Source organism: Spermophilus citellus, assembly GCF_964194105.1.
Source record: "Spermophilus citellus genome assembly, chromosome: 2".
Classification (NCBI taxonomy): domain Eukaryota; kingdom Metazoa; phylum Chordata; class Mammalia; order Rodentia; family Sciuridae; genus Spermophilus; species Spermophilus citellus.
This window is the reverse complement of record NC_138183.1, coordinates 191,164,099-191,178,377: the sequence shown is the minus strand read 5'-3', so window position 1 is coordinate 191,178,377 and position 14,279 is coordinate 191,164,099. Positions and strand designations below refer to the sequence as shown.

Below are 14,279 nucleotides of genomic sequence, written 5' to 3'. Positions count from 1 at the left end.
GTAGAGCTGGGGTTGTGGCTCAGTGGTAGAGCGCTTGCCTAGCACGTGTGAGACACTGGGTTCGATTCTCGGCACCACATATAAATTTTAAAAAATTGGGGCTGGGGATGTTGCTCAAGCGGTAGCGCGCTCGCCTGGCATGCGTGCAGCCCGGGTTCGGCCTCAGCACCACATACCAACAAAGATGTTGTGTCCGCCGAGAACTAAAAAATAAATATTAAAAATTCTCTCTCTCTCTCCTCTCACTCTCTCTTTAAAAAATAAATAAATAAATTTTAAAAAATTAATAAATAAAATAAAAGTCCATCGACAATTTTAAAAATATTTTTTAAAAAAAGCCAAAGGTCAAGGTCCCTTCCTCTTCTGGCTCCTTTTGGAAGATGGGAAGATTGAGGCCCCTCAGAGCAGCCCTCAGTTCCTTGACATGTGGCTGGGATTCTAGTCTTCAGAACTGGAAAAGTAATTTGAGGGGCCCTATGTAAAATGACTATGTGGGATTCCTTGTTCAAAAATTTAAAATGTCAATTTGGCAAGAGCAAAGCAAACACAGTCCTAAGGTCGCACTGTGAAAGAAAGTACCCTGCTGAGCCTTTGTTCATTGTGCTTACAGAAAAGAAAGAGGCAAATGCCTAGAAAGTGTTGGTCAGGATGACAATCCCTCTAGTTCCAGAACAAAGTGGATAAGAAAAATGCAGTTAATTCCTTTCTATCAGTGTTCTCCCTCCCTCCCTCCATATCTCAGTCTCTCTCTCTCTCTCTCTCTCTCTCTCTCTCTCTCACACACACACACACACACACACACACACACACCCTACTGGTTTTCTCACACCTCAGTCAAAGGACTTTCAGTGGCAAAGGACAGGCAGAGAGGCAGACACTAGCTCCCAACTCCATCAAACCCATTCTGGGGACATTTCTCTGGGCCAGACTGCCAGGGATTAGGAGGTAGAGGCCTACCCACCGCTTACTTGATGCAACTACAGAGTTAACAGTCCACCAGTGCTGAAGTCCTCTCAACCTAAAGCCCACCAAGGGCAATGTCTATGACAATAGAGGCCTTCACAGGCCCATGTGGCCTTGCCCATCCATGTCCAGTGCTCCTTGTTGGCTAATGCTCACGAGGGAGCAAATGTCCATTGATAGCTGCTGTTTATCGAGTCCATGTAGGCTTCCACCAATGACCAGTATCCATGAAGGGAAAATGTCTGCTGGTGGCAGTGTTCTCTGTGTTCCATTGCTCAATGTCGGGGAGCAAATTACCATTACAATTGTTCTGTGCATCAATACCTGGTGTAGTCCCATAGCTCAGCTTCCAGCAACAGCAAATGTCTGTTCACTTAAGTCACGCGCCTTGTGTTTATTCTTCTCTTTTGTTTCTCATCTTTTATTTATTTAAGTACTAGTGGTTGTATTTGTGGAGATTATTGTGTTTGTTGAGTTTGGAGGGAAATTCTTCCTGTGTTTATTTTTTAATTCCCAAAGCTATTTACCACTTATGTATTCATTAGTCAAAAGGTTCTGAATTGGGAGTTCATGCAGACATTTATGTTTCTTGACATATACACATGTGTATTTGTAACGTGTATGTTGAATTATTTAAATACAAGATACAGGAAGTCACAGAAAAAGAGGATGAAGGATGAGCATATCAATTTAGGAACAATTTTCTATTTGTTGGTTCTTGGTAGCAACAACTTTTCCAAAGTTAAATAATGAATTGAGGGGGTCCACTCTCCTGCTGGTGTGAAGAAGGACAGAGGGCCCTGCTTTGGACTGAAAAAGTCAGGTTCCCTAATGAGATGAAGCACCAAGGTCAGGGGTACCTTAAGGCAGCATAACTTTCGGCCATGTCCCAGGGTACAAGGAATGATGCCTGGGCTAGAGACCCGGCTCTGCCACTCACAGCCATCCCTGGAAAGCCACCAGCCTCTTTTAGCCTCAGTTCCTCCCCTGTAAAATGGGGCTACTGTTCTCCCTCACAAGACTGCCATGGGGGTGAGTAATGCAGGCTGAATACTTAGGAATGGTGCCTATAGTAAGCGAAATATTATGTATCTTTATTTTGAAAAAAAAATTCTTTTGTCAGATTTGTAAGCCTGCTATGGCTCAAAATATTCTCGGGCAGATTTTTGTCAGGGGCCATTAGCTCTCAGCGGGGGGATGTCATGGAAACTGCGATGCTGAGAAATTAGTCTGAGAAGAAAGTGTGCCTTCCGCCCCTGCACACTCCAAACCAGACACACAGCTTCCTCTGGCTTAAGTCTCTTTTTTTAAAGTTTTTAGTATTTATTTGTTTTGTTTTTATTTTTGAGTTGTAAATAGATGCAATACCTTTATTTCATTTATTGATTTTTATGTGGTGCTGAGGATCAAACCCAGTGCCTGACCCATGCTAGGCAATGGCTCTACCACTGAGCCACAACCCCAGCCTCTGGCCCAACACTTTTAAAGATACAGTGCCTAGGAAATGTCCTCAGACCCCTGTCCCGAGGTCTGTTTGCCACCACCCTCCCCAGGCCTGGGGGTAGGTCTGCAGATGGAGTGGCTGACCTGCTGGGATTGGAGATGAAGGGAAACTTTCCCTCTGCCTTCTTTCCCAAACAGCTTTGCCCTCTGCCTGAAGTTCCACCATTCCTCTTTGGCTTCAGCTTTGATGGTTGTCTGATGTCCCTCCTAGATAGGCAGGGGTCAAGGTACCAAGAGTGTGATTGGGGGATGGAGATGAGGTGTCTGGGCTGGGTGTAGGAGTAGGGCATTTGCTAACTCATAGAGAGCACGAGGTGTCCAACATACTTTCAAAGTGTTACACCCTAAAAAGTTTGCTGAGGTAGTATGGTTGGTACTGTGAAGACTCTGCTAGAGGCAAGACTGGGAGGCCCATGAAGAATGTAGTTGAAGGGCAGCGTCTTGTCTCTGCACTACCTCTCTACCAACTAGTGTCTTTTCCTTTGACATCAGTGACCCCAGCAAACCACTCCTCACAAGTTACAGCCCAGGCTTCACTCCTCTGGGATCTGGTGTTCCTGCAATCAGGACCTGTTTTAAACACAAGATGATGCAGAAGCGGCCTGTGCCAGTGCCAGACCTGGGTCTTAAGAAGGCCTGGCTGCTTTGCTTTTGTAGTCTTCCAAGCCCTGAGCTGGTGGGACCACATGGGGAGACCCAGGACTATATAAAGAGAAAGAGAAACTCCACCATCCACTATCCCTGCAGATAGCAGTGCCAGCCCACCTCCAGCTTAATGTCCATGAGTGACCACAGCAACACCAGCAGAACCAACCAGCTGTGCCCAGCTCTGACAGCAGAATCAGGAACAAGTAAAATGGTTATTGTTCTACACTATTTTACTTTTGAGTGGTTTCTTACGCAGCAACAAATAACTAAAATAATCTGTCACAGCCTATTGTTCCCCCAACCCCTTGTTCATACTCCTGTTGCTAACATAGTCATAGGGCATGGGCAGCTGGAGATGCAAAGATGTCAAATGAAAAAGCCATCCTCCTGGAGGGTGGCCTGTCTGCAGGGCGCAGGTTGAGGGACACATGCACCTGGTGATTTAAAGTTTACAAGCAGCCATTCTGCCTGGGAACATCCTTTGTCTTGTATCTGCCAGCAGGTTTGGCCCCTCCCTGCAGGCTGCACCCTCCTCCAGGCCTGCCTGCCCCCAGCCCCAGGCGTCTAGACCCACCTCTGGCCTTTAAATTCTTTGGTCTCTTCTCACCTGGATGGGGAACTGGAAGACAAAGACTGGAACTCACTGTCCTCTAACTGGTCTTTCCCTTCCCAAACTGAGGGACTGGTGTGAGGAGAACTGAGGCCAAGTAGCCAGTTACTGGGGCGCAGGTGGAAGTGGCTGGGAGGGCAGTAGGGGAAAGTGGCTAGGACCCAGCGGCACTCCAGGGGACCCAGGGAAAGGCAGTGATTGTCCGTGCTTCCCTCAGACTAGAGCAGGGTCATCCTGAGCACCCGCTGTAAATACACACAGAAACTGACACTGTCATTCCCTGGGCTGGCCCCACCCACCAGGAAAATCCCAGGCCCTGCCAGAGGTGGAGGGAGTGGGGACAGGATGGGTGCGTGGCCTCGGGAGTCCGGCCGGTGAGCGCTCTCAGGAGGGACTCTACACAGACCTTCCCTGGGCTACCTTGTTTTAAGGGAAGGTGGCCCTCAGAGAGGCAAGCCCATTTAGCTCCCGCTTATCCATCCTGTCTCAGCTTCCATGCCTCCCTCTCTGGGAAGCCTTCCCTGATCACCTCCCATCCCATGGAGGCAAGATTAGATGCTCCTCTGTGACTGCCCACTACCTGGTCTTCCCTGCAGAGTGTCATCACCACATTGATTTTGTGTTTATTTTTCTAGCTTCCACTCTATACTAAGGGCAGGAACCATGACTGTCTTGCTCCCAAAAGGTCTTCAGTGTTATGCCAGATTTGTGGGACCCCAATAGACCTCCAGGAGCCGAATCTGATGCAATCACACAAGAGTCTTTATTGCAAGCTGGAGCCTGGACTCACAACCGTTCCCGATGCAGCGGTCCCAGGGAGTGAGCCCTGGTCCTTTGTTCAGTGAGGATTTGTAGGTTTGGGGGGATACTCTATGTGTCACAACATCACACAGCAAATCATTCCATACCTCGGGAAAATCAATCAACAACTCTTAACGTTGATTAGCACATTCACTGGCAGGAACAAGTTGGGTAGGGGTGATTGGTTAGTACAAGAGGGGGATTCCTTTGAACTGATTGGTTTAAGCCACGAGGGGTGTACGTGCTGAACTACATGGTTTCCCAACATGTTATCAACCACCATAAACTACTGGGGGGTCATCTGGCATCCCAGGTATTTCCCTGTCTCATGCTGATTGGTGGTTGCTAGGGGGCTGCTATGGGTCCTCACCTAGCCTAACTGAGTCAGGGACACCTGGCGCCACAGATCTCTCCTGTTATTTGCAGACAAACAACTCAGCAGGGTGGGTATGTGCCTAGGAGTGCTCTGTGGGTCTTTTCAAGGACAAGGGTCACACCCCCTTCCTTGGACAGGCTTTGCTCTGAGGTAGAGGCTGGTTTCTCAAAAATGGTGTCACAGCAGTTTCTCATTAGCACCCAAACTGGTGCCTGGCATATAGGTTGTTATCTGCCAATAAATGGCTCTCTTACATACATTTTGCTGATGATTATATGGAGGACCAGAGAGGTTAAGTAGTTTCCCAAGGCTGCTCACAGCAAACTTGTGGCAGAACTCAGCTCTTAACATTTCCAGGTTTTTTCCAGTTCCTCTGCCAGGGGAACCTCCTTTCCCCATCTCCTTCTCTTCCTCCCTCTTCCTCTCCCCCTCACTTCTCTCCCCACCCCCACCCCAGGGCAGGTACAAAGATCCACAGTTACCAGGTGTGTGCACCCTTGGGCCTAAACTGGGATGGGTCAGGAGTCCCCAGTGAGGTTCCCTCTGCTTCTCTGGCTCCTTGTCCTGGAGCCACCTCTGCTTTGACGTCCTCCCAGTGACTAAGCATGTGCCCTGCCTCAGTGGCCCCAACTGCAACCTCACTGGCTCTGAAGGGGTCAATCCCACCTTCTGAGCTGCTGCCTTCCCCAGCTGAGAGATGAGTCAACCTCGAGATTCTGATGTTCTTTCCCACCCTGAGGGCCTGGGGACCCCTGTGCAAAAGACGGGGAGTGCCGACAGCCAGCTGTGCGCTGCCCGAAGTGTGGCACAAGTACCAGCAAGGCCCAGAAAGCTCCATATTTTTCCAAATGTTCCCCACCTTTATTTCAATGTTACATCATTTTTAAGCATTTGCATGTGTGTGGGGTGGCAGTTTTCAGGTCTTTAAGCAAATCCAGCCGATTCTGCCATGTAATTAGTTCTGGGCAAGGCTTTCGAGTTTCCTCAGGTCTTACTTGTCACACCCATACCCCATTTGCTCTTGGCAACCTCTGGGAGAGAGCAGGGCAGGCTATCACCAGCCCGTCTCACCAGGGCTTGGCACTCCGTGGCCCTGCTCCAAACGGTTCTCCTCGGAGTGATTTGGGTTGAAATGACAAATAAATAAAAGAGAAAGTTAAAGAAAGAAAGAAAAAGAAGAAAAGAAAGGACCAATATAATTACGTGGCTGGCAGACCCACCAAAGGAACTCACGTAGCCCTGGCAGGAAGCTAACTCACTTGGTGGGAAGCCCTTTCTCTAGGGGACAGAGAAGCAGGAGATGACAAGAATAATAAAACCCTAGGACAAAGGCAACAGGATTCTGAGGGAGTGACTCACGGATCAGGGCAACCCAGGGGCGGGGGCAGGATCCTCCCCACACACTTCAAAGCCATAGGTTTGGCAGAGAAGCTGCAGTCCTAGCTATGGGGCACCTAAATGGACCAAGCCCAGTCCTGGCCCAAGTGGCTCTCCATCTCAGAAAGGAGACTGCAACACAAGGTGGCAAGGGACTGCATAGGCAGAGGCCAGACTTGAGTTCCCCTCTGGCTGCGAGGGACAGGTCAAACCTTGACCCAGAATCCATTCTCTGTGCCCTGGAGCTTGTGCCCACCAGGGGGCGCTGCCTGGAGGGGGCACACTCCCTTCATTTCCTGGTGGCTCCTGTGCTCTTTCTCTTCCTGTTCTGTTGCAGAAGTTGACTGTAGACCAGGCCTAGGATGGAGGCCAGGGGCCAGGGGATGTCCCCCTCAAGAAAAAAGCAGAGGGAAACTCAAAAGCACAAGTCTGCATGAGCAGAGGTTTTCACTACACCCCAGGGACCCCGTGGCCTTCACATGGTTCCCTCCAATAGAAGACTTTATTTTATTTTATTTTTTTTTAAAAGAGAGAGTGAGAGAGGAGAGAGAGTGAGAGAGAGAGAGAATTTTTAATATTTATTTTTTAGTTCTCGGCGGACACAACATCTTTGTTGGTATGTGGTGCTGAGGCTCGAACCCGGGCGGCACGCATGCCAGGCGAGCGCGCTACCGCTTGAGCCACATTCCCAGCCCCCAATAGAAGACTTTAAACCTCTGAGTTTAAAAATTTTTAAAAATCTATCCAGCTTTTGTTTTTCAACTCAATAAAGAGTTTCAAGTGTCTCCTGGGTTCAGACCCAGGGACCCATTCCAAGGAAAAAGAAGTGACCATAGAAAAGGTCCCTGGATGTGGAGGTGGCTGTGAAGGATAGTGCCTGGTATGGAAGTCAGAGAGGCGATGGCTAATGCCACCAGGCGGGCCAGAGAGGGCAGAGCGGATGTGAGGTGTTGTCACAGAGGGGACTCAGCGGCACACACTGTCACGTTTGACCTAAGGCTTGAATGAATGGAGGAAGCTAGGGCCTTGCCCAAGGGAGGGCGAAAGGCTGGTGGGTGGCTGCCAGGAAGAGAGCAAAGTGTTTGTGGGGAGAACCAAGGTGGTGGTGGTGGGGGGGCCTGCCTGAGTGCCACTGTGGGGAGGAGCCTTTTACTCCATTTCAGGGGAAGACCCAGAAGAGGCTGTTAGGCAGAGGGGTAGTGGGCTTTAGTGGACATTTCACAATGATGGCCATGTTGTGAGCTCCAGAGTAGATGCAGAGACCAGTTAAGAAGTTGTTGCCCTTGATTCCAAAACCAGACAAAGACACCTCAAAGAAAGAAAACTACAGACCAATATCTCTAATGAACCTAGATGCAAAATTCCTCAATAAAATTCTGGCGAATCGAATACAAAAACACATCAAAAAAATTGTGCACCATGATCAAGTAGGATTCATCCCTGGGATGCAAGGATGGTTCAATATACGGAAATCAATAAATGTTATTCACCACATCAATAGACTTAAAGATAAGAACCATATGATCATCTCGATAGACACAGAGAAAGCATTCGACAAAGTACAGCATCCCTTTATGTTCAAAACATTAGAAAAACTAGGGATAACAGGAACTTACCTTGACATTGTAAAAGCTATCTATGCCAAGCCTCAGGCTAGCATCATTCTGAATGGACAAAAGTTGAAGGCATTCCCTCTAAAATCCGGAACAAGACAGGGATGCCCTCTATCACCACTTCTATTCAATATAGTTCTCAAAACACTGGCCAGAGCAATTAGACAGACAAAAGAAATTAAAGGCATAAAAATTGGAAAAGAAGAACTTAAATTATCACTATTTGCAGATGACATGATTCTATACCTAGAAGACCCAAAAGGGTCTACAAAGAAACTACTAGAACTAATAAATGAATTCAGCAAAGTGGCAGGATATAAAATCAACACGCATAAATCAAATGCATTCCTGTATATCAGCGACAAAACTTCTGAAACGGAAATGAGGAAAAACACTCCATTCACAATATCCTCAAAAAAAATAAAATACTTGGGAATCAACCTAACAAAAGAGGTGAAAGATTTATACAATGAAAACTACAGAACCCTAAAGAGAGAAGTAGAAGAAGATCTTAGAAGATGGAAAAATATACCCTGTTCATGGATAGACAGAACTAACATCATCGAAATGGCGATATTACCAAAAGTTCTCTATAGGTTTAATGCAATGCCAATCAAAATCCCAACAGCATTTCTTGTAGAAATAGATAAAGCAATCATGAAATTCATATGGAAAAATAAAAGACGCAGAATAGCAAAAGCAATTCTAAACAGGAAGTGTGAATCAGGCGGTATAGCGATACCAGATTTCCAACTATATTACAGAGCAATAGTGACAAAAACAGCATGGTACTGGTACCAAAACAGGGGGTGGACCAATGGTATAGAATAGAGGACACAGAGACTAATCCACAAAGTTACAACTCTCTTATATTTGATAAAGGGGCTAAAAGCATGCAATGGAGGAAGGATAGCATCTTCAACAAATGGTGCTGGGAAAATTGGAAATCCATATGCAACAAAATGAAACTGAATCCCTTTCTCTCGCCATGCACAAAACTTAACTCAAAATGGATCAAGGAGCTTGATATCAAATCAGAGACTCTGCATCTGATAGAAGAAAAAGTTGGCTCCGATCTACATATTGTGGGGTCGGGCTCCAAATTCCTTAATAGGACACCCATAGCACAAGAGTTAATAACAAGAATCAACAAATGGGACTTCCTTAAACTGAAAAGTTTTTTCTCAGCAAGAGAAACAATAAGAGAGGTAAATAGGGAGCCTACATCCTGGGAACAAATTTTTACTCCTCACACTTCAGATAGAGCCCTAATATCCAGAGTATACAAAGAACTCAAAAAATTAGACAATAAGATAACAAATAACCCAATCAACAAATGGGCCAAGGACCTGAACAGACACTTCTCAGAGGAGGATATACAATCAATCAACAAGTACATGAAAAAATGCTCACCATCTCTAGCAGTCAGAGAAATGCAAATCAAAACCACCCTAAGATACCATCTCACTCCAGTAAGATTGGCAGCCACTATGAAGTCAAACAACAAGTGCTGGTGAGGATGTGGAGAAAAGGGTACTCTTGTACATTGCTGGTGGGACTGCAAATTGGTGCGGCCAATTTGGAAAGCAGTTTGGAGATTCCTGGGAAAGCTGGGAATGGAACCACCATTTGACCCTGCTATTGCCCTTCTTGGACTATTCCCTGAAGACCTTAAAAGAGCATGCTACAGGGATACTGCCACATCGATGTTCATAGCAGCACAATTCACAATAGCTAGACTGTGGAACCAACCCAGATGCCCTTCAATAGATGAATGGATAAAAAAAATGTGGCATCTATACACAATGGAGTACTATGCAGCAATAAAAAACAACAAAATCATAGAATTTGCAGGGAAATGGATGGCACTAGAGCAGATTATGCTTAGTGAAGCTAGCCAATCCCTAAAAAACAAATACCAAATGTCTTCTTTGATATAATGAGAGCAACTATGAACAGAGCAGGGAGGAAGAGCAGGAAGAAAAGATTAACATTAAACAGAGACATGAGATGGGAGGGAAAGGGAGAGAAAAGGGAAATTGCATGGAAATGAAGGGAGACCCTCATTGCTATACAAAATTACATGTAAGAGGTTGTGAGGGGAATGGGAAAATAAACAAGGAGAGAAATGAATTACAGTAGATGGGGTAGAGAGAGAAGATGGGAGGGGAGGGGAGGGGGGATAGTAGGGGATAGGAAAGGTAGCAGAATACAACAATTACTAATAGGGCATTATGTAAAATTGTGGATGTGTAACCGACGTGATTCTGCAATCTGCATTTGGGGTAAAATTGGGGGTTCATAACCCACTTCAATCTAATGTATGAAATATGATATGTCAAGAGCTTTGTAATGTTGTGAACAACTAATAAAAAAAAAAAAAAAGAAGTTGTTGCCTTAAACCAGAAGAGAGACAATGGTGACTTGGTGGTAGCCGAGCCTTGCAAAGGACTTGAGGTCCCACAGGACAGGACCCAACTGCTCTGATCCAGGCTCCAGCCCAGGGCAGCCAACCTGGGGCCAGGGATCAGCAGGGAGCAAGTTCTGCTCACAGCCACTAGGAGCTTCTCCTAGCCCAGGGCAGTTCCCATCCAGAAGCTTCTCAAAGAAAGCTCCCAAGAGCCCAGGGTTCGCTCTTCCCTCCCTTGACAAACCAGCTGATCATCGCCCAGCTGGTTTAAATCCTGGGTCCTCTGACCTTCCTGTCCAGGCCTCCTCCCTGACCTTCACAGAGCACTACTCAGCGCAAAGTAAAGCAAAAATTGCTCCTCGGCCACCCACCTTAGCTTTTTTGGGGGGTTAGGGGGTGTGGGAACCGGGAATTGAACTCAGGGGCATTCAACCACATCAGTGTCCCTAAATATTTTATATTTTATTAGAGACGGGGTCTCACTGAGTTGCTGAGGCTGGCTTTGAACTCACAATCCTCCTGTCTCAGACTCTCAAGCTGCTGGGATTATAGGTGTGTGCCACCACAGCCAGCTGGCTGAGTCCTTGGCTTTTTTTTTTTTTTAATATTTTATTTTAGCTTTAGGTGGACACAATATCTTTATTTTATTTTTATGTGGTGGCTGAGGATCGAACCCAGTGCCTCACGCATGCCAGGCAAGCGTGCTACTACTTGAGCCACATCCCCAGCCCCGAGTCCTTGGCTTTTTAACGGAGACCTTGGAGCTTCAACTAAAAAAAGTTGGTGATATGGAGACATGCAGGCCAGAGGTAGGGCAGAGGGGAAGTGTTTTGCCCCTTGAACAGGGTGGCAGGGAAACCTGAGGCAGTTCACATCCCAACCCCTCTTGCCACTAACCAGGGGCATCACTGCCATGAAGGCTTTTGACCTTCTGAGCTCCAGTTTCCTCACCAGAAAGTGGGGACAAGGACATGGTTTACAATTTCACAACAAGCTCACAGCCGGTGGTAAAGTTTCCAAGGGAATCCGGTAGAGACTCCATCACAAGGCCTGGCATGGGCGGGCGGGACCCTATCCTCTATTGCCCTACAGGAAAGGGTCCTGGATCCGGGTTTTGTCTGGTTAGTTCTGGCGTGACCCTAGTACTCAAATCCTTTGACTCTCATCCAGGCCAGGCCCAAATTACGATGGGGTCACTATCTCATGACCACTCAGCAGGGGGCGCTGATAAATCAATGCAAGCTGGAGTCAGAAGTTAGGAAGGAAAAGGAACTAAAACTAACAATAAGTCAGTAATGGCTGTGTACCATCAGAACAGCAAGGCATGTTTCAAAGCAAGTGTATGTCCACAATGTGTCCGGATCTTCACAAAAATCTCATGAGGAAATGCCATTGTTAACACCACTGGTTCCCTTCCCAAATGAGGAAACCGGTGGTCAGAGAAGACACCCAGCAGGAGGGAAGGAGATGGGGCTGGGAGCCCAAGATCCCCTGTGGCTGCTCACTCACACTTGTCCCTGGTAATCAAAGAGCTACAAATGTAAACACGCCATGGAGATCCCCTTCAGTGTTTCTGTTTTGGGTTTTGGGTTTGTTTTCAGGAGGGGAACGGAGGATGTTTATATCTAGCTCAAGAGAGAACATTTGGCAGTCTTTGCCAAAGAGCAGTTCAGTAATACCTGCCCAACGCCCCAAAGTCGCCACAGTGATTCCACTTCTAAAATACTCATCTGAGGAAACAACTAAACAAAAAGTTTAGCCACTAGAATATTTATTATTGCTATTTCCGATAGTAAACCTATTGGAAAACAATCTAAAGATTCATCAGTAGCATGCTGTTTAAGTAACTCATGGTATTTTTAAGGATAGATATTGGCCAACCACTAAAAATTAAGCTGTTCATAGGTAAAAACAGACAAAACAAAACAAGCCCTTGACTGGATACATTACGAAACAGATCACAACATAAATGTAAAACATAAAATTATAAAACTTTTAAGAAAGAGCATAGAATAAAATCTTTAAGAACTAAGGCCAGACATACAGATATTTAGACTTCAAAAGCTCAATCCAGGGCTGGAGCAGAGCATTGCCTAGCATGTGTGAGGCACTGATTTCGATCCTTAGCACCACATAAAAATAAACATCTGTCCATCTACAGCTACATTTTTTTTTTAAAGAAGCTCAGCCAGGTGCAGTGGCACATGCCTGTAATCCCAGCAGTTTTGGAAGCTGAGGCAGGAGGATTGCAAGTTCAAATCCAGCCTCAGCAACTTAGGGAGGCACTTAGCAACTCAGTGAGACCCTGTTTCTAAAGAAAATATAAAAAAGGGCTGGGAATGTAGCTTCATGGTTAACCACTCCTGGGTTCAATCTTCAGTACCAAAAACAACAACAACAACAACAACAACAACTCAATCTACTAAAGAAAAAAATGATAAATTGGACCTCATTACAACTCAAAATTTTGTTTCGTGAAAGACTTTGAAGAGGATGGGAAGATAAGGTACCAAATAGTTGCAAAATCACATATCCAACAAAGGATTTGTGTTTAGTATATATAGAGAATTATCAAAACCACTATTCCCCCAAATAGAAAATGGGTCCCCCCAAAATGAATGGATTTTTCACTGAAGATAAATAAATGGCAAATAAGCATTTGAAAAATGAGTTTAACATCATGGATCATCATTGGAATGCAAATTAAAACCACAGTGGTATACCCCCACATACCCATCAGAGTGTCTAACAATGATACCTCCAAATATTGGCGAGCATGTGGAGAAATTGGATCACTCACACACTGCTGGTTTGGATTGCAAAAGGAAAGTCACTCTGGAAAAGAGTTTGACGGCTTACCATAAAACTGAACACTACACTCATCATGTGACCAAAATGGTAGTAATAGCCATCTCTGGTTAGTGAAATTGTGGATAGCTTTAAATTCTTTTTTTTGATGTTTCCGTATTTGCTGTGGTAACCATGCATTAGTTTTGGGGGGCAAAATATCAAAAAAAAATATTTTAAATGCTGATCTTTGATATTGCTATGGGATTTCCTAGCTTCTGAGTATTTTATAGCCATGTTTTTAGAAAGATCAGCAGGATGAAGATTATCATTCCAATTAAACGGATTAGAAAACTTTAGACCAGAGAGGGGGAGTCTCTTATCTAAGTCAATTATCTGAGCCTATGTCTCAAGATCTCCCAGCTCCCTTCCTTAGCATGGCCATCACTATCCTGCTGCCATGAGCAAAGCACCATACTGGGTGCAAAGGGGACTGCAAAGGTAACTAACATCATAGTTCTCTGAGTTGGACCTCACATGTTCTTTGGTTCAATTCCTGACTTTCTCTATATCACACCCGAAATGGCCAGCTGGTCCCTGTTTGCACACCTCCAACTCACCCCCTCCTTCCATTCTAGATCTGCTCCAGCTCTCAGTAAATTACTCAGCATTTCCACAGACCCAACACCCCTACTTTACCTTTCTTCATTCATCTTCAAATTGTTTGTTGGACTATAGAAAATAGAGCCCCTTTCCTTGTGACAGCTTTACAGAATTTGGAAGACAGCAATCCTGCCCCTGTCCCATGCTGGGATTCCAAGTTTCTAATTTTCTAGATCCAAACCTGAGACTCAGAAGAGCTGCTTGCTGTTATTCCTATAACAAGCTTAAATTGGATATCAATAGATGATTATTGAATGTCTACTATGGTCCAGCATTTTGTGGATTCTGCTGATGTGGCTGGAGCTCCTTGGACATTGAGGGAACTCAGGGGATCCCCCTCTCAGAAGCAGGGTGTGGAAGGAGACAGTTGATATCTCAGTGCCAGATATGCCTTGGGGTCCAAAATCACCATCCCCACACACACCGAGGGAGCCTGCATGCACTGCATCCTCACACCTCGCCACCCAGGAGGCCTTCAAGTCTCCAAACTTATTTCCAGTTGCACAGGAATCCCAGCTGTGCCCTTGC

The 14,279-nt window shown here is 45.8% G+C and overlaps 1 protein-coding gene across 1 annotated transcript in view; it reads left to right on the top strand.

Moving 5' to 3' along the window:
- TSKU (tsukushi, small leucine rich proteoglycan) overlaps positions 1-14,279 on the top strand; it is a 44,592-nt gene that overhangs the window by 15,898 nt on the left and 14,415 nt on the right. The window lies entirely within an intron of this gene.